The sequence below is a fragment of the Protopterus annectens genome, chromosome 12.part0 (assembly GCF_019279795.1).
Source record: "Protopterus annectens isolate FY-2018-M chromosome 12.part0, PAN1.0, whole genome shotgun sequence".
NCBI lineage: Eukaryota > Metazoa > Chordata > Ceratodontiformes > Protopteridae > Protopterus > Protopterus annectens.
The window spans coordinates 269100234-269124234 of NC_056746.1; the positions used below are offsets into that span (position 1 = coordinate 269100234).

Consider the following 24001-nt stretch of genomic DNA (forward strand, 5'->3'; position numbering starts at 1 on the left):
ACTTAATATGACACACAAAGTCGCACTACTGGCAATTTCTCAGGCCTTTAAAATGCTGCAGAATGGTCATATTCTGTAACCTGCCAAACTGGATTATGCTTCCAAAAATGTTAACAGATTTGCTCTTGGCATCCTTGAAAACATTACTGATGAAAGTGGACATTCTTAGGTTATTCATTGCAACTGCATGGATAACAAAGCCCTTATTAAGCTTTTACTCCTCCATCCCAATGTGCAATACAATTTATGAAATAACAACTGAAGTCTGGACAATGAAACAAAGGTAGTACAGGAGAGAACAATAAACTACAAATTCAGTGGAGAAGGTGATATGCTGAAGTAGCACACAGAAAAGTATAGATGTGTGAGGTACTTCGTGAAACAGCATACTTTCAAAGAGAATACATCGCACCAGACATCAGTCTAAGGTGGCACTTTTGCTGTGGCTGTCTCCTGTACAAAAAGTAGCTAACTTTAGTTCTGACAAAAAAAAAAAACAGTGAAGTAAAAAAAGAGTTATGTACTTACCATAAATTAGCATCTGTGTTATCCTATGTCACTTTTCATCACTTCTTGATCACAGGAACTGACATCGGATCTGAGCTCGCAACTTTTAAGACAGATCCTAGGCTTGAGCTTCTCCCACTCCCACAATCTCTTGCTGCCCTCTAACCCCTCAGATCGAGATTGCCCCAGAGCTAGAAGACAGCCAGAGTAGACCTGAACCACCAGATAGGACATCTCCACTTCCTCTAGATCCAACAAGATGGGGGAAGGAGGGAGGGAGGGACAGTGATGAAGATGCTAAGTTATGTTAAGTACATAACTCCTTTACTGATGTTATCCATGTCACTATTCCTCACTTCTGGGTCAGAGTTCCCAGTTACCTTACAATACTGGGTGAGATCTCATGGAAGGACATGCCGAAGAACTGTTGAGCCAAAGGAAGCCCCGTTTCTGAAAACTAGGTGAAGTTTGTAATGAGTAATAAAGGTATGAGGAGTAGACCAGGTGGCTGCAGCACAAATTTCATCTAAGGAATGTCAGGGCTAAATAGGTAGCTGACTTAGCCACAGATCTAGTGGAATGAGCTCTGACAAGTCCTGGTAAAGGCAAGCCCTTAAAAGTATATCCCGTAGAAATACACTGGGATATCTAACGAGATATTGTAATCTTGGACACCATCTGACCCAGAAGGCCACAAACAGTCGGTCAGACTTGCAAAAGCACTTTGTCCTGTCTAAACAGAATTGTAACTGTCTATGTACGTCAAGCATGCGCAGCATACACTCTCCTTTACTGGAATGGTTGGGAAAGAAAACTGGCAACTGAGTGGTTTGATTCAAATTTGCTTCAGTGGCTACCTTGGGCATGAAAGACGGATTAGTCTGGAGAGCCACTCTCTCTCTATGAAAAAAATCATGTCTGGAGGCTTGATAGAGAGAGCCTGAAATTCAGAAAATCATCTTGCTAATGCTACAGCCACCAAAAAGGTGGTCTTCCAAGACAAAAACATAATGTCACAACTGGCAGCAGGCTCAAAAGGACTCTGTGTAAGAGATTGCAGCACAAAGGAAGAGAGGGATCTTTGATAGGAAGACACCTTACAAAAACAAAAAGAAAAAGTAGGTCCCTGGCAGACACGAAAATTAGAGATGGCTGCCAGCTGCAGCTTAATAGTGGAGAAAATGTCCCCATCCTGAAAGAGAAAATACAAGAATAATAAAATGTCTGGAATGGGAGCCAAAAAGGGATCCAGATTCCACTGTTAGGCCCAAACAGAGAATCTTTTCCTTTTATTACAATAGACCTTTCTGGTGGAAGCCTTCTGAGAGGCTAGAATGATGTCTCTGATGGGAGAGGAAAGCCAGGACTGGTTTAGAATTATGGGAAGTGGACAAACCATGCAGTCAGATGAAGAGTCCATAGGTTTGGGATCAGAAGATGAGAAGGGTGAGATATCAGACCTGAAAGGGGATCCAATAACCAAGGGGAGTACTTCAGATGAGAACTGAGGAGGGGAACCACACCTGCTGAGGCCAAAAGAGGGCAATGAGGATCAAGGGAGCCTTGAGGTATCAAGCTTTCTGAAGCACTCTGGCAATGAGAGGAACAGGGGGCTAAGCATAAAGGAGAACTGGAGGCAAATCGTGAACTAGAGCATCCCTGGGGGACTCCCCAACTAGGGGGATCAGGGCAAAGTACTTGGTGCATTTGTGACTGAGAGGGGAAGCAAACAGATTGCAGCTTGGTTGACCCTAGCGAAAGAAGATCTATCTCGCCACTGAGGAATTCAGGGACCAACTGGATAAAAAAGCTAGGAAATCACTCCACTGGTCACCCACAAGTAAAAAAATAAAGTCTGTTTTATTAAGCGCTTTTCGTCTCTCCTTATAGGGAGACTTCTTCAGATAACAGACATGTACAAATGCAAAGTTTAAATAAAAAAGTCATCAATCATGTAACACTTACACACCTCCATTTAAAGATACCCTTCCCTATGAGATCCACATTATTAACTGTAACATTTATTTCAATATTTTACAAGTAATGCCATAAATAATTGGCAAAGAGTAACTGTAACACAAATGGGGTGGTATATATTGCTGTTTGCCAGACCTGTTTCCATTTTTACATAGGTAAAACTGAGAGGATGCTAAAAAAGAGGATATACGAGCACCTCTATGATATTAGTAAACAGGATGAACATAATGGGTTATACAGGCATATTAAAACCAACTCTAATCACACTTTTCTTTTTGAAATTCTGGAAGTTGTGTCAAAGGATATAAGGGGTGGAGATTGGAAGAATGACTTGGAAAGAGCTGAAATGAAATGGCAACTACATTATAATTTTAATGACACACCAGGTTTAAATGTCTTTATCTCTCTTAAGCCCGAATTAAAATATAGGGCACAAAAATTGTGATTTTAGGGTATATTAACTTCAGCATTAATGTGTTATAACAAAATCAGAGTGTTTTAAAGAATGTATTTTTAAAAAATGTTATTTGCATATTTCATTCAAATTTTATTGTGATTGGTTGATGTCTTTTTAAATAGAAAATGTTTAGTTACTTTCACAGTTCTGAAGAAGTCTGGATGGACAAAAGCGCTTGACTGTGGATCTGTGTTACTGTGGAGTTTACATTTCATCTGATATATGCTGCTAAAATGCTGTGGAGTTTTTATTACATCGTGGAATAAATTGTGTTTTCATCACTCAAGTGAATTCCTTGTTTTTCCAGCATACAGAGTGTGTTCTTGATGTCAGTTTGTTTCTCTCTGTGCTGGTTTTCATTTCATGGTTTTGGATTTGGAGGCTGAAAATTCACTGGAGGTGCTGCACCAGGGAAATGCCTTCCTTTTTTACTAAAGACAGCAATACTAAGGTTTCTTGCCGTTTTCCTATGATCGAAGATTCACATTTGTCAAATGTCTTTGAGGAAGACATTTCCAATGCTTCCTTTTCAAATGCTTAGGAAGCGAATTCAGCTGAAAACAAAATTTTTCAGCTTATTGTAGCACTAACTGATAAAGTCTCTAAACTAGAAGAAACAGTTACCAAACTACAAAATCAGAAAATCTTGAGTAGTGATGCAACGGATGTGCGTCACGAACAAGTGGTTGGTGAAACATCTACTGCGGTGTCAGTGAGAAGTTTAAAGAACACTACTAATACAGGAATATCTTTCACAGCGGAATCTATACCTTGCGGCCAAAGAAGAACGAAACAGACTACTACAGCTTCTAATAACAGTTTGCAAGGATGGTATAATGAAAATTTTGGGCTGTTCAATGAAATACAGGAAACTAGGGAAGAAACTATGGACTACAGATTAAAGGAACTTTAACAAAAACCTTTGAAGGTACGTAACTTACAATGTGACAATGCGTACCTAAAAGAATGTGTGCTTAAACACAGAGTGCCTAGGGGCCTGCATGTTTATAAATTTCCAAATGGTTTGAAAAGGGGTCAGAACGAGTGTGATGAACTTCTTGATATGTTTGACCGTCATGGCATAGAACTGATGGAACTTATTATTAGAGTGAACAACAAAAGAGGGAAAGAACTGTCAACACAGATAGAAAATATTAATGATGTTATTTTAAATTATTTACACTTTGACAAAGTTACTTTGAAATACAATGCTTTATTTGATAAGATTGAAGAAGACGTTGAGGTTAATATAGAGCGTAAAAAAAGGAAATTAATAAGGGATGAAAATGAGTATAAAAACAAGGTTGCCTATCCCCTCCCTAAATCCTATGAGGAAAACACTACTGAAAGTGTTAGTGATTTTTGGAATCCCATTACGCAGGAAAGATAAGGTGGTTATCAATTTAACAGAGAGAGAGAGATGAACTATGACAGTGAATACCCACCTATTAGGTCGGAAAGATTGCAAAACAAGCGTAATAATTTTAGTGGTATTAAAGTTTTTTTGAAGCTCCAACAGGGGGCAGAAATTACCCATACAGGAATCGATACAAGAGGAGGAAAAACAGCTACAATCAGAATTTGAAGAATCTACTGAGATTATTAGCTCCTTTGGGGGAATATTATTGTCCTACTAAGGTTTTAATATTTACAATTATGCAGGTATTACTGTAGATAAAAATGTATTTTCCCTTTTAAGTTAAGGAATAAAATCTGTACCCACAAAAAAGGATGATATTGTTAATATTATTACTGAATTAAAAATGTTTACGAGAAAAATAAATCTGAAACTTATGTTTAAGGACAACATTGTTAAATCAGGGAAGAATATTATAAAGAGGAAAAGTTGTTTTAATCCCCCCCTTCATCCTCTGATAGCTCAATCTGAGAAAAATTGTTCCCAGGAGATATATGATATGCAAGGTAAGAACATAATTAAACAATATAATTTGAATAGAGAAGAAAATGAATTGTTGACAAAGTTACGGAGAAATGAAAGGTTGAGATTTATGAAACCCGACAAAGGGGGAGGTATGGTAGTAGAGACTACTGAGGATTATAATGCTAAAATATTTACCATGTTACAGGAAGAAGGTAAATATGAGAACATTTCTAAAAATGAAGTTAACATCGCATATAAGAAAATTCAGTTAACATTACAAGATTCCTTATTTCAAGGAGTCATAAGTGAAGAGGTTTTTGAATTCCTGATCAACAACAATCCAAAAGTACCTAATGTATTTGGAATTCCAAAAACACACAAAAACATCATTGACCCCCCCCCCCCCTTATAGATTAATAATTACTAGTCAAAATAGTTCAACATATTCACTTGGTGTATTTACTGACCAAGTGGTAAGAAAATCTTTTAAGAACTGTTGATTATACTCTCAATGATTCCTGGGACTTTTTAAGTCGAATAAAAAAATGAGTATTTTGATTGTGATACTTCTTTTTCTACTATTGATGTTGTAGATCTCTTCACATCTATTCCCCATGAAATAGGGTTGGAATATTTCCAGAGAGTTTTATTGGAAAGGACTTCATTATGTAATACTATGATGAATTTTGTGATGATGTCGATGGAAATTGTTTTGAAAAACAACAACTTCTTTTTTGAGGGGGAATTTTATAGACAAACATGTGGTGTTGCTAAGGGTACTAGCTGTGCACCCTTATTTGCAAATCTGGTTATGGTGGATGAGGAGGAACACTATATACATAACACTCCCTTTGTGGACAGGCTGGATTAGTTATCCAAGGTTTTTGGATGACATTTTTATCTTGTGGAAAAATAATGTTCAACATGAAAATTTTATCAATTACTTAAATAGTAGTTGTGAATATTTTAAATTCACAGGTAATTGTAACATTGATAAGATTGATTACTTAGATGTGACATTGTCAAAGAATGTTGAAAAGTAATGTTTTGAATCAAGGATTTACAGAAAACCTACATTTTCCAATGATTACTTAGAATTTATGAGTAGTCATCCATTGTATATCAAGAGGAATATAGTTAAGGGCCAAATGGTCCGTATTGCAAGGATGTGCTCGAATTTAGAATTAGTTAAGTTAGAAATGAGTAAACTGGTAGTTTTTTTGTAGAAAGGAGGTACCCTTATGAACCTGTGCTACCCATTTGTCATCAAGTCATAACTGAATGGGGGGTAAGATATAAACCACTGCTGGATGCTAAGTTACATGATGAAAATGAAAATAACACTCAATCGAGAGGTGATTTTACACAGTCAATGGTTGTCACATACAGCGAGAACAGTAACAAGATAAAATCTATTTTAAGGAAAAACTGGTTACTGTTTAAAGGAAACAAAGAGATGGAAGAAATTCTTGGACCAGAACCAACATTTGTATTTAGGACCAATAATAATATGAAATTTTTATTAGAACATTCTATTTCTAAACCTTTTATAAGTACAAAAGGTACGATGAAATGTGGTGCCTGTGAATATTGCAGGCACATTATGACATCCCCAGTAGTTCACAATGAAGGGACTAGTTTTGAAATTAAGCTGGCAAATGTAACTGTAACACAAATGGGGTGGTGTATATTGCTGTTTGCCAGACCTGTTTCCATTTTTACATAGGTAAAACTGAGAGGATGCTAAAAAAAGAGGATATATGAGCATCTCTATGATATTAGAAAACAGGATGAAAATAATGGGTTATACAAGCATATTAACACCAACCCTAATCACACTTTTCTTTTTGGAATTCTGGAAGTTGTGTCAAAGGATATAAGGGGTGGAGATTGGAAGAATGACTTGGAAAGAGCTGAAATGAAATGGCAGCTATGTTATAATTCTAATGTCACACCAGGTTTAAATGACTATCTCTCAAGCCCGAATTAAAAAATAGGGCACAAAAATTGTGATTTTAGGGTAAATTAACTTCAGCATTAATGCATTATAACAAAATCTGAGTGTTTTAAAGTATGTATTTTTAAAAAATTTTATTTGCATATTTCATTCAAATTTTATTGTGATTGGTTGATGTCTTTTTAAACAGAAAATGTTTAGTTACTTTCACAGTTCTGAAGAAGTCCGGATGGACGAAAGCGCTTGACTGTGGATCTGTGTTAATCTGTAGTTTACATTTCATCTGGTATATGCTGCTAATGCTGTGGAGTTTTTATTACATCGTGGAATAAATTGTGTTTTCATCACTCGAGTGAATTCCTTGTTTTTCCAGCATACAGAGAGTGTTCTTGGTGTCAGTTTGTTTTTCTCTGTGCCGGTTTTCATTTCATGGAAATGCCTTAAATATACTCTTACTAAAATATTTAGCCTAAAATTCAAAATCAACATTAAGAAACCAAACCAAAAAGCAGGTACCCCTGATGGCAATAAAACGATAAAAATGAAAATGCTCCAATATTCCAGTAAATAACACGCTGAATGCTCTGTTGCAAAATAACGAACTTATTTATTCATGAAAGTGAGTAAGCGCTTTCGCCATAGGGCTTTCTCAAACTCTTAAACATTTGAAAACTACTTGAAAAATCTTTATAAAGCTTACGGGATAATTTCATTGGTCAACGTGACCAATGAAGAATTTAAATTCTTAAAGTCATAATACATATATAATGTTCTAAACGATGTCACCTCGATGCTCACCACATAACATATAATAGATCATAATGCAAAAAAATGCAATAGTACAGATGAGGCTGACGCCCCATAAATTCCCATATGCAAGTTAAATATTTAGACCAAAATCCGTCACATGGATTAAATAAAACATCTAATACGTTTAAAAAATTTTTTCTTAAAAATTACACAACAGATCGCACATGGCGGTCTGAACATAAATCTATGTTCACAAGTAAACCCGATGCTGTACAAGAACAGCATCGTTTACAAAACTTGCTTAAAAGCATACCTGATGTAAATTCAATATCTGAAACGATGCATCGTCATTACAATTTGAGCAATAGTTCACATAGCTCTCACTGACGTCTAACATATGCGTCTTCAGTACGATCAATCTAAAGTGCTTACTTTGTGCATAGAATGTCAAAATAAAAACAAATGTAAAAATACACACTCATGTAAAAATGTATAGTCAAACTTACAATCCTCACAATAACTGGAACGATCCAAGTTTAATAGACTCATATTGCGTTCCAGATAACATGATAAGAGTGACATTCCAAAGGGTAGTATAGGTCGTTATATAGGAACCATAACCTACCTCAATAATGGCACTCATAATAAAAATAAAATACCGATAATCTAACATCACATTCATAACGACAAGGTCGGTCACCAAGTTGAATCAAAGGAGCAAATCATAGTAAAATAACTTCACATTTCAATATCGGAAGCTCCCTATCATTTCAATGACGTATCTGGTAGGACCTTAAAGGGAAACGACCATAATGAAATACCGTGTCTACAATACTGCACCACTAGTTGAAATCTGCTTAAATCAAACATCATACACCTACTCAAAATGGACACAGGCATGTGTGAACATACCTTAAGAGTGACACTAGTAGCATAAATTGAGGATGAATGTATGTATGCAGCATGATAAAATCATATGACTCTCCTTGGAAACATGTAGTGTTAGACCATGGATATAAGGAATCCAATACTCTCTTTATGTTAATGAAACAATATATGAAGGTCTAAGTATATGAAATATCATATATATAAGATCTGTTCACAAAAAATTGTTCACAGAAAATTATAATTATCTACCTATCAACTAAGGACAACAGCTTAAACCTATAAACAGAGCTATATCAATGTATGAAAAAACAGGGGATGGTTACAGAAGATATAACATCTTAAAAGAATCAGTCAAGATGAGTAACAGTTAAACCATTTTTACATCAAATGTAAAAGTTCTAAAATGTATATCGTTACCTACTCTACTTAGAGATATGGCTCACAAAATTAATACCGCAAGTGGACTTCTGGAGCTTTTACCTCATAATAGTAGGAATGAATCTACGGATCTAGTCCTAGCTGTGACAAGTTTAAGCAAAATCATACCTGATGGATCAAAATACTACTTAATTCTATGTAGTCTTCTATTTTTCAAGAATGGTTTAATTTGGACTTTATCATTTAGGCCAGGGGGTCTATCTGATCTCCATCTGATAATCCATCTAGTTTCGTTCTCCAAAGTCTTATTGATCAAATCACATCCTCTAAAACCTTGAAAAATAGTTTGGATGACATAAAACCTAAAAGTGTGTTCTAGCCCCTTCATTTTATGATGCCTTGCCAAGGCATTCAGGTCTGAGCCTATTCTGGTTAGGTAATTGTGTTCTCTGATACGTTCTTTCAACATCCGGTTAGTCTTCCCTACATAATATGCTTCACATGCATTACAGTTGGCAACGTATATTATATTTTTACTTTCACAAGTGGTGTTTGTATTGAAGTAAAAAGCACGTCTAGTCAGAGGGTGTATGAACATCGTATCTTTACTAATAAAACGGCATTGGTTACACCTGCCACAGGGTATGGTGTTCACATTCGTATTGGCATTGTCATACCTTATACCTCTGGGTCTACACAATAGGTTTTTTAAGTTGGGATGGTTCTTAAAAGTTACATGTGGAGTAGGGCCTATCACCTTACTAACTTCTCTGTCAGACACTAAAATGTCCCAACGTCTTTGCATAGCTTTTTTAACCTCTAGGCTCATCTTGCTAAAATTCAATTTAGCACTTACTTCATTCCTAACCGTATTCTCAGTGATTTGAGGTTCTGTGTGTTGACTAAAGTATGGTCTAGCGCTACTTGAGCGCAAAGAACCAACAGTTCCAATAGTCTCAGATATTTCAAGTGCACCATAGCCCCTTTCTAAAAATCTTTTCTTCATATCCTGTATTCCCTCTTCATATTGGGAATAATCAGAATTGAGTCTAGACACTCTCATAAATTGTCCCTTCAGGACATTGCTAAATACATGACGTGGATGCATGCTGTTTCTATGTAATAGGTTGTTTCTCTGACAGCTCTTCCTATATATAGAGGTGTTAAGCATCCCATTTAGCATAACTATGTCTACATCTAAAAAAGAGATATGATCATGAGAAAAGTTCATGGTGAACTTCAGGAATTCAGTAGTCGACTCAAGGTAACTCACAAAATTTCTCAGTGAACCTTCGTCCCCCAACCATAACAAAAACAAGTCATCTACAAAACGGCAATACATGCCTACATGTTCCTTGAACTGTGGTGTCCCAAGAACAAATTGATCTTCCCATCTCGCCATTACGAGGTTGGCGTAGCTATTCGCACAAGACGTGCCCATAGCTACGCCATCCCTCTGCAGGTACATATCTTCATTAAATACAAATATATTGTTTGTAAGAACCGTCTCAAGAAGTAGTGTGACTAAATCTATCTTACATGATGTTAATTCAGAGTGTTCTCTCATATACTCAGTGATGTACCTTATACCTATCTCATTCGGGATTACTGTGAACAAGCTCACAACGTCCAGGGTAACCATAAGAAATGGTTGATCAACAGGTAAGTCTTTTGTATGGGTATATAGATCAATCAAGAATTGTTTACTGTCTCTTAAGATTATCTTATTCTTATTCACCAGAGGCCTCAGAGTATCTTCCAGATATATGGACATGGGTTCCGTAATCCATCCTTGACCTGCCACAATAGGTCTCATCGGTGGATCTTCTTTATTTTTGTGGACTTTGGGTAGGCCTTGTATTACAGGTATGATTGGGTCCCTGACCTTTAAATAACCATACAGTTGTTCAGTTATATCAAATGACATAACTAAGTCATCCAATGTGTGGTAAACCCTGAAGACCTTCTCTACCAGTTCTTTTCGGTTTATCTTGTGGTAAGTGAGCTCATCATTGAGCATACCATACATCTTTTGTTCATAATAACCTGTATTCATTACTATGGGTCCACCTTTATCAGCAGGTCTGATAATAATGGACCTATCATCCTTCAAGTTATGCAGGGCCCGTCTTTGATTGTAATTAAGATTCTGACCATGTCTATAGTTACCCTTCTCCTGAAAAAGTTTGTATATATCATCTTCTAACACATTCCCAAACACTTCTACTGTAGGATGCAGCTGTGGGATATATACACTGTTACTACGGAATTTATTCACTTCATGATACATAGTATTATGTCCAAAGTCAAGTTTAAGTTGTATATTTCGAATATACATTTTGGTATCTATAATCGTGTCAACTAAGTTACTTTCTTTAGTGGGAATGAAACCCAGTCCTTTATTTAAAACTTGTTCTTCATATACACTCAGTAACCTGTTCGAAAGGTTAATGACTAGGGATTCTGTCTGCCCCACATTTTCTTTATAGTGGGGCCTTGAGGTGGTTCCTCCGTAGACCCTTTCCTTTTCTGCCTCCCCCTGCTGTTGGACCTTTTCTTCTCTAAAAAATATTGCTGGGCTATGGGGAGGGGTGCAGGTAAAACTGAGCTACTGGATTTGGGTCTAACTACTGCAGCTCCTGCTCTTTGTACATCAGTAATACACCCCACCAGACTGTCTTCTGATTGTAAATGAGTAGATTCATTTCTACTCCTACCATTGTGATCTGTCACTGTATGTTGCCTATCTAAGTTCAAACTAGTATTTTCATTACTCTCACTGTTCACTTCTACAGCCACATTCCTCTCAGGTACTATATGAGTTTGTCGAGGAGGCTCATTAGTACTAGTCTGGTTAATATTTTCTATGGGACCATTATTCCTGGCCTGATGTTCAGTATGCCTTTGCTGTACAATGTTAGAAGGGTTATTGGGATGTCCTGTGTTCCTATCTCTAGGCCAAGTAAATACGTGGTTATTTTTAAAATCACGCATATCACGTGTAATCTTAGTCTTCTTTTGATCAAACATCCTTTTCTCTACCAGCAATACATCCTCCAATACTTTCTCTAATTTAGCTGTATGTACATTTTCAGTGTATTTAGCTTTAAAGTCATTAAACATTTTGTTGACCTTTGTTCTCAGAAGATTTTCTTCAGGCAAGTGGAAATCAATTAACAGCCTCATATATATGAATAAATAAGTTCGTTATTTTGCAACAGAGCATTCAGCGTGTTATTTACTGGAATATTGGAGCATATTCATTTTTATCGTTTTATTGCCATCAGGGGTACCTGCTTTTTGGTTTGGTTTCTTATCGTTTATCAGCGTGATACCCCGTCTCTGTTTGTGACCACTCTGCATTGGGATTGTGAGCATTGTTATATTTATTTTGTCAGAGCTGCCACTTCAGAGGATGGCGAACGAAAGCAACACTAACATAGAACTACCCTATGTTCCGACCACTGTGGATTATAACAACAGATTTTTACAACGTTTTCAGGTGTGTGTGACTGGGGAAACCAATATGTTACTGGACTTTGAACCCAGTGTTGATGGAGAATGGAACAATCAGACTGCAGTAAGTAACTTTCATGTTACTCAAGACCTAGCTGAACTTGAGACTGCTTTTGTTAAACTCAAAAGGTTACAGGTCCAGAGGCAGTACTTTGAAGTGTGTTTACTTAAGCGCATCATACCACGAGGACTTCGTGTTTTGAAGATGCCTACTTCTGGTAACCACTTCCCGGACCTGTTATACCGTTGGCAACAATTAAATTTAGAACTGAGCTTCAGTTATATGAGGCTGTTAATTGATTTCCACTTGCCTGAAGAAAATCTTCTGAGAACAAAGGTCAACAAAATGTTTAATGACTTTAAAGCTAAATACACTGAAAATGTACATACAGCTAAATTAGAGAAAGTATTGGAGGATGTATTGCTGGTAGAGAAAAGGATGTTTGATCAAAAGAAGACTAAGATTACACGTGATATGCGTGATTTTAAAAATAACCACGTATTTACTTGGCCTAGAGATAGGAACACAGGACATCCCAATAACCCTTCTAACATTGTACAGCAAAGGCATACTGAACATCAGGCCAGGAATAATGGTCCCATAGAAAATATTAACCAGACTAGTACTAATGAGCCTCCTCGACAAACTCATATAGTACCTGAGAGGAATGTGGCTGTAGAAGTGAACAGTGAGAGTAATGAAAATACTAGTTTGAACTTAGATAGGCAACATACAGTGACAGATCACAATGGTAGGAGTAGAAATGAATCTACTCATTTACAATCAGAAGACAGTCTGGTGGGGTGTATTACTGATGTACAAAGAGCAGGAGCTGCAGTAGTTAGACCCAAATCCAGTAGCTCAGTTTTACCTGCACCCCTCCCCATAGCCCAGCAATATTTTTTAGAGAAGAAAAGGTCCAACAGCAGGGGGAGGCAGAAAAGGAAAGGGTCTACGGAGGAACCATCTCAAGGCCCCACTATAAAGAAAATGTGGGGCAGACAGAATCCCTAGTCATTAACCTTTCGAACAGGTTACTGAGTGTATATGAAGAACAAGTTTTAAATAAAGGACTGGGTTTCATTCCCACTAAAGAAAGTAACTTAGTTGACACGATTATAGATACCAAAATGTATATTCGAAATTTACAACTTAAACTTGACTTTGGACATAATACTATGTATCATGAAGTGAATAAATTCCATAGTAACAGTGTATATATCCCACAGCTGCATCCTACAGTAGAAGTGTTTGGGAATGTGTTAGAAGATGATATATACAAACTTTTTCAGGAGAAGGGTAACTATAGACATGGTCAGAATCTTAATTACAATCAAAGACGGGCCCTGCATAACTTGAAGGATGATAGGTCCATTATTATCAGACCTGCTGATAAAGGTGGACCCATAGTCGTAATGAATACAGGTTATTATGAACAAAAGATGTATGGTATGCTCAATGATGAGCTCACTTACCACAAGATAAACCGAAAAGAACTGGTAGAGAAGGTCTTCAGGGTTTACCACACATTGGATGACTTAGTTATGTCATTTGATATAACTGAACAACTGTATGGTTATTTAAAGGTCAGGGACCCAATCATACCTGTAATACAAGGCCTACCCAAAGTCCACAAAAATAAAGAAGATCCACCGATGAGACCTATTGTGGCAGGTCAAGGATGGATTACGGAACCCATGTCCATATATCTGGAAGATACTCTGAGGCCTCTGGTGAATAAGAATAAGATAATCTTAAGAGACAGTAAACAATTCTTGATTGATCTATATACCCATACAAAAGACTTACCTGTTGATCAACCATTTCTTATGGTTACCCTGGACGCCAGAGCTTGTTCACAGTAATCCCGAATGAGATAGGTATAAGGTACATCACTGAGTATATGAGAGAACACTCTGAATTAACATCATGTAAGATAGATTTAGTCACACTACTTCTTGAGACGGTTCTTACAAACAATATATTTGTATTTAATGAAGATATGTACCTGCAGAGGGATGGCGTAGCTATGGGCACGTCTTGTGCGAATAGCTACGCCAACCTCGTAATGGCGAGATGGGAAGATCAATTTGTTCTTGGGACACCACAGTTCAAGGAACATGTAGGCATGTATTGCCGTTTTGTAGATGACTTGTTTTTGTTATGGTTGGGGGACGAAGGTTCACTGAGAAATTTTGTGAGTTACCTTGAGTCGACTACTGAATTCCTGAAGTTCACCATGAACTTTTCTCATGATCATATCTCTTTTTTAGATGTAGACATAGTTCGCATGCTAAATGGGATGCTTAACACCTCTATATATAGGAAGAGCTGTCAGAGAAACAATCTACTGCATAGAAACAGCATGCATCCACGTCATGTATTTAGCAATGTCCTGAAGGGACAATTTATGAGAGTGTCTAGGCTCAATTCTGATTTTTCCCAATATGAAGATGGAATACAGGATATGAAGAAAAGATTTTTAGAAAGGGGCTATGGTGCACTTGAAATATCTGAGACTGTTGGAACTGTTGGCTCTTTGCGCTCAAGTAGCGCTAGACCATACTTTTGTCAACACACAGAACCTCAAATCACTGATAATAGGGTTAGGAATGAAGTCAGTGCTAAATTGAATTTTAGCAAGATGAGCCTAGAGGTTAAAAAAGCTATGCAAAGACGTTGGGATATTTTAGCGTCTGATAGAGAAGTTAGTAAGGTGATAGGCCCTACTCCACATGTAACTTTTAAGAACCATCCCAATTTAAAAAACCTATTGTGTAGACCCAGAGGTATAAGGTATGACAATGCCAATACGAATGTGAACACCATACCCTGTGGCAGGTGTAACCAATGCCGTTTTATTAGTAAAGATACGATGTTCATACACCCTCTGACTAGACGTGCTTTTTACTTCAATACGAACACCACTTGTGAAAGTAAAAATATAATATACGTTGCCAACTGTAATGCATGTGAAGCATATTATGTAGGGAAGACTAACCGGATGTTGAAAGAACGTATCAGAGAACACAATTACCTAACCAGAATAGGCTCAGACCTGAATGCCTTGGCAAGGCATCATAAAATGAAGGGGCTAGAACACACTTTTAGGTTTTATGTCATCCAAACTATTTTTCAAGGTTTTAGAGGATGTGATTTGATCAATAAGACTTTGGAGAACGAAACTAGATGGATTATCAGATGGAGATCAGATAGACCCCCTGGCCTAAATGATAAAGTCCAAATTAAACCATTCTTGAAAAATAGAAGACTACATAGAATTAAGTAGTATTTTGATCCATCAGGTATGATTTTGCTTAAACTTGTCACAGCTAGGACTAGATCCGTAGATTCATTCCTACTATTATGAGGTAAAAGCTCCAGAAGTCCACTTGCGGTATTAATTTTGTGAGCCATATCTCTAAGTAGAGTAGGTAACGTATATACATTTTTAGAACTTTTACATTTGATGTAAAAATGGTTTAACTGTTACTCATCTTGACTGATTCTTTTAAGATGTTATATCTTCTGTAACCATCCCCTGTTTTTTCATACATTGATATAGCTCTGTTTATAGGTTTAAGCTGTTGTCCTTAGTTGATAGGTAGATAATTATAATTTTCTGTGAACAATTTTTTGTGAACAGATCTTATATATATGATATTTCATATACTTAGACCTTCATATATTGTTTCATTAACATAAAGAGAGTATTGGATTCCTTATATCCAAGGTCTAACACTACATGTCTCTTAGGATAGTCATAAGGTTTTATCATGCTGCATACATACATTCATCCTTAACTTATGCCATTAGTGTTACTCTAAAGGTATGTTTACACATGCCTGTGTCCATTTCGAGTAAGTGTATGATGTTTGATTTAAGCAGATTTCAACTAGTGGTGCAGTATTGTAGACACGGTATTTCATTATGGTCGTTTCCCTTTAAGGTCCTACCAGATACGTCATTGAAATGATAGGGAGCTTCCGATATTGAAATGTGAAGTTATTTTACTATGATTTGCTCCTTTGATTCAACTTGGTGACCGAACTTGACGTTATGAATGTGATGTTAGATTATCGGTATTTTATTTTTATTATGAGTGCCATTATTGAGGTAGGTTATGGTTCCTATATAACGACCTATACTACCCTTTGGAATGTCACTCTTATCATGTTATCTGGAACGCAATATGAGTCTATTAAACTTGGATCGTTCCAGTTATTGTGAGGATTGTAAGTTTGACTATACATTTTTACATGAGTGTGTATTTTTACATTTGTTTTTATTTTGACATTCTATGCACAAAGTAAGCACTTTAGATTGATCGTACTGAAGACGCATATGTTAGACGTCAGTGAGAGCTATGTGAACTATTGCTCAAATTGTAATGACGATGCATCGTTTCAGATATTGAATTTACATCAGGTATGCTTTTAAGCAAGTTTTGTAAACGAGTTAAAGTGCCGATGCTGTTCTTGTACAGCAGCAGGTTTACTTGTGGACATAGATTTATGTTCAGACCGCCATGTGCGATCTGTTGTGTAATTTTTAAGAGAAAAAATTTTTTAAACGTATTAGATGTTTTATTTAATCCATGTGACGGATTTTGGTCTAAATATTTAACTTGCATATGGGAATTTATGGGGCGTCAGCCTCATCTGTACTATTGCATTTTTTTTGCATTATGATCTATTATATGTTATGTGGTGAGCATCGAGGTGACATCGTTTAGAACATTATATATGTATTATGACTTTAAGAATTTAAATTCTTCATTGGTCACGTTGACCAATGAAATTATCCTGTAAGCTTTATAAAGATTTTTCAAGCAGTTTTCAAATGTTTAAGAGTTTGAGAAAGCCCTATGGCGAAAGCGCTTACTCACTTTCATGAATAAATAAGTTCGTTATTTTGCAACAGAGCATTCAGCGTGTTATTTACTGGAATATTGGAGCATTTTCATTTTTATCGTTTTATTGCCATCAGGGGTACCTGCTTTTTGGTTTGGTTTCTTATCGTTTATCAGCGTGATACCCCGTCTCTGTTTGTGACCACTCTGCATTGGGATTGTGAGCAAAATCAACATTATTTATTTCATGTACATTTTTATTTTTAATGTCTTCATTCTGATAAAAATTAAAATAATTTATCCTGACCCATTCTGTTCACATGACAGCCCCTTACAACCAGAGAGTATAGACTCACACCTTTCATGAGCCTACCTCTCTAGATTTTTCAATTTAAGAAAACACAGGATAGAATACACTTCATTCAATCCTGGAAAATGGCAGGCATCTGTATGAAGCTGCCACCTCAATTCAAGTTTCTCCAACATTAATGAATCGGAACCACCTCTTCCATTTGAATTCACACAGTCAATAGCCCTAAATTTGAATGTATGATCTGGAAATGCTTCAACATGTCTAGCTAGTGCACTTTCTTTTTTCATTTTGGAAATATAAATGCTTATATACACTTTCCCTTAATTTGTGGTCCATTTTTCCAATATAGAAAGCCGGACAGTATTGGCACTGAGCAATGTAAACTACTGCTCTACTCTGACAGTTGAATTAGAAGTTATGTACTCACCATAACGTTCCATCTGAGTAGGTATATTCATTTGTCTGCAACCTGTGGGTTATGGATCCGATATCGGATCCGAACCGGCATAGTTTCCAGCTATGGATCCAAGCTCTCAGCTCCTCCCCTCACCCATAATGCCCTGCTCTACCCTCATGACCTCAGATCGAATTTGCCAAAGCAACAATACCCTCAAAAGGGTAACCAGTAATATGCAGGAAACTGAAAGGCCAGGGGATAGGCAGACAGATGAATATACCTACTCAGATGGAACGTTATGGTGAGTACATAACTTCTAAATCTGAAGTAGGATATTCATTTGTCTGCAACCTGTGGGACAGAGTCCCCAGCTACCTGAATCTTGGGCGCCATCATGGAAGGATATTCCGGAGCACATGAGCCAAAGGATGCTCTACCCCTGGATGCAAGATCCAACTTATAGTGAGAAATAAATGTATGAGACGAAGCCCATGTAGCTGCTGCACAAATATCATCCAGAGGAATCCTAGCCTTGAAGGCTGCTGAGGTAGATACTGACCGGGTTGAATGGGCATGAACACCCTCCGCTGCGGGCCTTCCTGACGCTTGATAAGCCAATAAAATGCACTGTGAAATCCAGCGGGACAGAGAAACTTTGGAAATTGGCTTGCCCAAATTGAATTTTGCAAAGGAAATAAACAGCTGGTCGGATTGCCTATGACCAGCTGTCCTGTTGAGATAAAATCTTAGTTGCCTGTGAACATCTAGTGAGTGTAGCCTATATTCACCTTTGTTTTCATACTTAGGGAAGAAAACAGGGAGGTTAATAGATTGATTGATGTTTGCTTCAGAAGCGATTTTAGGAAGGAAGGACGGGTTGGTCCTGAGGGAGACACGGTCCGGATAAAAAACCAAGTAAGGAGGTTTAGCTGATAAAGCTTGAAGTTCAGAAACTCTCTTGGCTGATGTAATGGCTACCAAAAAGGCTGTCTTCCATTTGCTTCGGTAAACCTTCCTAGTGGATGGTTTATGAGCCGCCACCAAAATAGCCTTTACCGGTGAAGAGATACCGGGAGTCCTTATCAAGAGTGGAACTGGAGCAGCCAAGCGGTCAGCTTCAGGCTGTCCAGGTTCGGAGGAGGAATGCAGGATGGATGGGATATCAGATCCGGAATAGGATCTAGAATCCAAGGAGGATTCACAGAGTGAGACCTTAGGAAGGGGAACCAGATCTGTCGAGGCCAGAACGGAGCAATGAGAATCATTCTGCAACCCACCCGAGAGGCTTTCTGAAGAACTTGCAGCATCAGAGGCAAGGGTGGATAGGCATACAGAAGACCGGGTGGCCAAGCATGCACCAGAGCGTCTCTTGGGGTACCTCCGGAGGTATCAGAGCGAAAAAACTGTCGCACTTGGTGTTTGAGGGAGATGCAAAAGATCGCATGAAGGGGTTCCCCACCGTGCGAATATGCCCGCTACTTGACAATTGAGAGACCACCGTAAGGGGTCAGAATGGTGCGACTGAGCTTGTCCGCTAGGATGTTGGACCGACCGGAATGTGCGCTATGAAAGCGATTGGTGGAGATTGCCCATTCCCAAACTCTCATGGCCTCTCGACAAAGAGGGTAAGACCTTGTTCCCTTGCTTGTTGATGTAGCAGACAACAGACATATTGTCCGACTGAATCGCAATTGTTCCCAAGGGAAGAAAGTCCTGAAGTGCTAGCAACGCTAAGAGCACAGCTCTCATCTCTAGAACATTGATATGCAGTAAGGTCTCTGTATCGTTCCACGTGCCTTGGACTGTCCGAGTGCCCCCACCCGAGGCGGAGGCGTCCGTGGTCACCGTGGCGAGAGGGGAGAAGCACAAATGGGCGACCCTCGTGGAGATCCGGGAGTGGAGCCACCACAAGAGGGACCGCTTGCAAGCCTTGCTGATCGCTATGGGATGATACATGGGGAGAGCAAGGTAAGACCACTGTACTAAGAGCGTCCACTGTAGAATGCATATTGAGCCTGGCAAGAGGAAGAAGAGCTATCGATTAAGCCATGGACCCTAGAGCCCTCAGGACCAACTCCGCTGGAACAGAACATGAACGGAGAATGGCCCGCACCTGGAGCTGCAGATTCAGAATCCTGTCCGCAGTAAGGAAGGCTCGTAAACTCCTTGTGTCTAGTCTGGCCCCTATGAAATCTAAGAGCTGAGTGGGTGCCAGGTTGGACTTTTTTGTATTTATTGTGATGCCCAGAAATGGAGCAAGATGGAGAAAGGAGTCTCACGAGAGAAGTAGATGCCTTGTTGGTAAGGAGCCAGTCGTCCAGGTAGGGAAAGACCTGCACCCCTGAAGCCTCAGGTGGGCCGCTACCACTGCTAGTACTTTGGTAAACACCCTGGGGCTGTGGTGAGACCAAAGGGAAGGACCCGAACTGGTAGTGACTGGCTCCCAGCCGGAAGCGGAGAAACCTCCTGAGCGCCTGTCCATTAGGATGTGGTAGTACGGTCCTTGAGATCTATCGAGCACATCCAGTGGCATTCTCCCAGAAGGGGAGAATAGATTGTAGAGTGACCATTCGAATTTTTCTTTGGGGACTGCCAGATTCAGGAGAGAGGTCTAGGATTGGTCTTAGTTCCCCGTCTTTTTGGCACTAAAAGAACCTGGAGTAGAACCCTGATCCGATCTGGTCTGGGGAACGGGCTGGATGGCTCTTTTCTCTAGCAGATGGCCAATTTAAAGCGGCCTCCCTTTGACCGGGTGGTACGCCTGGGAGGGACTGCATCTTTGGAAGGTGAAGGAAAGGAATGTGATATCCCTGGATATGATTTGGAGAACCCAGCGGTCCGATGTTATGGACTCCCATGCCGCTAGGTGCCCAACGTCCCCGACTGCCTCCAGAGTAGAGCAGTCGGGCAGCCTCAGGGCTGCTGGCCGCTCAGAGAAAGGTTCCTGGACCCGAAGTTTCTGGGAGCCCCTCTGCCTCTAGGGCCTCCCTGTCCTCCTCTGCCACGGAAGGACTGGTTGTCCGAGCAGGCTGGGACTGCTGCGACTTCGGAACCACATCTTCTTCTGACCCTTTTGGTTCCTAGAATAGGGCCTCTGGGGTGCAGAGAAGCGGATTCGACGGCAGACAGCGCCTTCCGTCCTTCTCGCTCTGGGTCAACGCAACGGTCTTGCCAAACAGAGCAGAACCATCAAAGGGGCGCTTGAAGGGCTCAGAACAGAGTGGCGGAGCCAGGCCTGACGCCTAGTGACCAGTCCTGTCCTCAGCGGCACCCTCCGTAGCATGGGAGAGTAGCCGCAGAAGTATTCGTGACTGACCTAGAGTGGCCATTTTGGTGGAGTGCAGAGCTCTGTCCTCCTCCGAAATGGACTCAGGGATGCAGCACTCTTTAATAAGGTCTCGCTGCATCCGAATAACATGTGCCAAATAGTTCAGCCCTCACCGAAAAGGTAACTGAACATCCGCTAAGCGGTCCATCATCCGAGACTCCTTGCTCGGTGGGTGGACTGAGGACTCTCCTGAGCCAGTTCCCTCTTTGTGGCCGCCGCCATCAACATGGCATCTACAGGAGGCCCCTTACTCCAATGGGTCCTGTCAGAAGGCGGGCTAAGGATTTTGTCAGGTCTTTTGGGAATTGGCTCCACGGTGTCCGGTTCCTTCCACGCCCTGGTGGTAATAAGGTCCACCAGGGGGTCGGCAGGGGGGGACACCCAAGAGGTAGACGGGCCCGTTTCACGTGCCTCCAAGAACACGGACTCGTCCGAGGAAGACTTGGGGGCAGACCACCCCCCCCTGATACGGAGCATTTCCATGATGTCTCCGAAGGAGACATCCCCGGGGGGTGACCGTGGGGAGCCTTCCCCTTCCTCCAAGTCCGTGTCTTCAGTGAGAGACTCAGGGGAGTCAATGTGCCTCCGTATGCTTGAGGAGCCTCCTCTGGGGGCTGTCAGAGGAGTCCTCGCAGCAGCCATTTGCTCCATAGGAGCAACTTGGGGCACAAACGGGCTGTCCCAGGGGCCGGATGGTGGAAGCCTGGCCCAGTGCAGAGGGAGCAGCAAGTGCCGGGGTCCGAGACCCTCAACAGAGCCCTCTCCACTACATCAAAGCGGGAGCCGACCTCGACCAAAGGATCCGCCCCTCGGATCCGAAGAGTGGATCGGAGCCGGCGCCGCACTCGGATCCGAAGGACAGTGCGCTCCGACACAGACGGCGGGAGCACTGATCCCCGGATCCGGCTCGGATCCAGGCTCCGAGATCGGGTCCGACGAGGGCATGGTCGGATCCGGCACCAGTACTATCGGATCCGACCTCCCCTGCTCGGCTCCAGCTGCTCCGAACCCGGAAGCGGGTCGGAGAAGGAGCAATAGGCTTGAAAGGGTGTTGAGCTCCCCGGAGGGGAGGCAAGAGCACTCCCATCTGCATCTGGGCCTGGATGAACCTTCGCATCATCCGGTCCAGATCAGCATCCAAAGGCTATGGGTAGATCTCGGCGAGGCTACCGAGGTAGGCCTGGAATGCCTCCTCGATAGCTCGCTGAGATCGGTCTCCTCCTCCTCAGGACCCGTGAGAAGCACACAGGTGACCGGAGCCGAGAAGGAGGAGACCGCTCAAGGAAGCCGGGGAGAAGCCGCTTGGCAGGCGGGGCGAAACAGAGGTCTCGGCCCGCCAGGTGCTTCTCCTCCGGTCCTTCTTAGCATCCCTCTCCTGTCCTGAAGCGGGAGTTTGAGTCCCAGGAGCAGGAGGGGTGCTACAGGGGAACAGCTGCAACCGCAGGAGTCCCGAAGGAGCGGAGGTCGGAGCCGAGTCCGGCGGTAAAAGACCCGCCAGGACCAGCTTGGACCTCCGCTCCCTCAGTGCCCTGGGGTTGAACCCTGCACAAATGGAACAGCCAGATGTGAGGTGTTCAACCCCAAGACACTTAACACACCGAGTGTGGCCATCAGCCGGTGAGAGCTTATGGCCACACTCGGAGCATTTAGAAAAGAATGACTTAGGCTGGTCAGCCATAGTCAAAACTTCCCAAAAGTTACAGAAGTAACTTAACAAAAAACTAAAACAAGCACACAGGCCTCACACACACTCTACGTACCAGCGAGGGGAGGGAATAAAAAAATACTACTGTAAATAAATTTAAACTAAAAACAGTCAATACACAAAGGGAACCTACAACTTTCACACAAAAAAGTTTAAAGAAAGCAAAAAATTTCAATTTCTATATAAGAAAATACCACTTAGCTGAGAGCTAAAGAAACCACATCCAGTTACCAGCGCGGCAAACAAGATCTGGGGTCATGAGGGTAGAGCAGGGCATTATGGGTGAGGGGAGGAGCTGAGAGCTTGGATCCATAGCTGGAAACTATGCCGGTTCGGATCCGATATCGGATCCATAACCCACAGGTTGCAGACAAATGAATATCCTACTTCAGATCTTATGTTTGGTCACATATTTCTGTTCCCTCAACGTGAACCATTGGCCAACTTGCATGTGTTTGCAAAAGTTACACATATTACATTTACCCATACATGTACGTGTACTTACAACTTTTGCCTTGTACTGTAATATATTTTTCAGGTTTTGCCCTCATTGGAACACTATTCTTGGTGCTTCACAGAATTTATGCCTGAGAACATTGTCATTCATAATTGACCAATTTTTGTTAATAAGGGAGTATAAAGCTGGAGCACTGACACTATATCTAGTAATCAGGACTGTAGTACTGTATTCTCTCGTCCTTGGTACCATACTCATGTCCCCCACATTACCACCTCCTATCGTACCCTTAATGCTCAAAATTGGTTTGTAAAAACCACCGGCCCTCTTATCCTGGACTTCTCTAATCAATTCATTGATTAGTTGTTCTGGACAACATCTTACCCTAAACATGTTCCTCAGGTTATTGCATTCCAACACAAATTCACCATCACTGGACACCATCTGGGAAGCTCTTACCAATTTAAAAATAAAATTAAAATTAGGCACCAAAGTTACACACTGGAGGCTATCCACAGTAACTTTATTACAAAAGAGAACAGTAGGTGAGCGCTTTCACAACTCAATGTTGCTTCATCAGACAGTGTTAATACAAGTCATACTTGATTAAATACTTGAGCAATCAATGTAATCTCG

General features: G+C 40.4%; 1 protein-coding gene across 2 annotated transcripts in view; it reads right to left on the reverse strand.

The window, feature by feature from the left end:
- Positions 1-24001, reverse strand: part of LOC122816498 (rab11 family-interacting protein 3-like) — a 1372586-nt gene that overhangs the window by 6257 nt on the left and 1342328 nt on the right. The gene's annotated exons all lie outside the window — the stretch shown is intronic.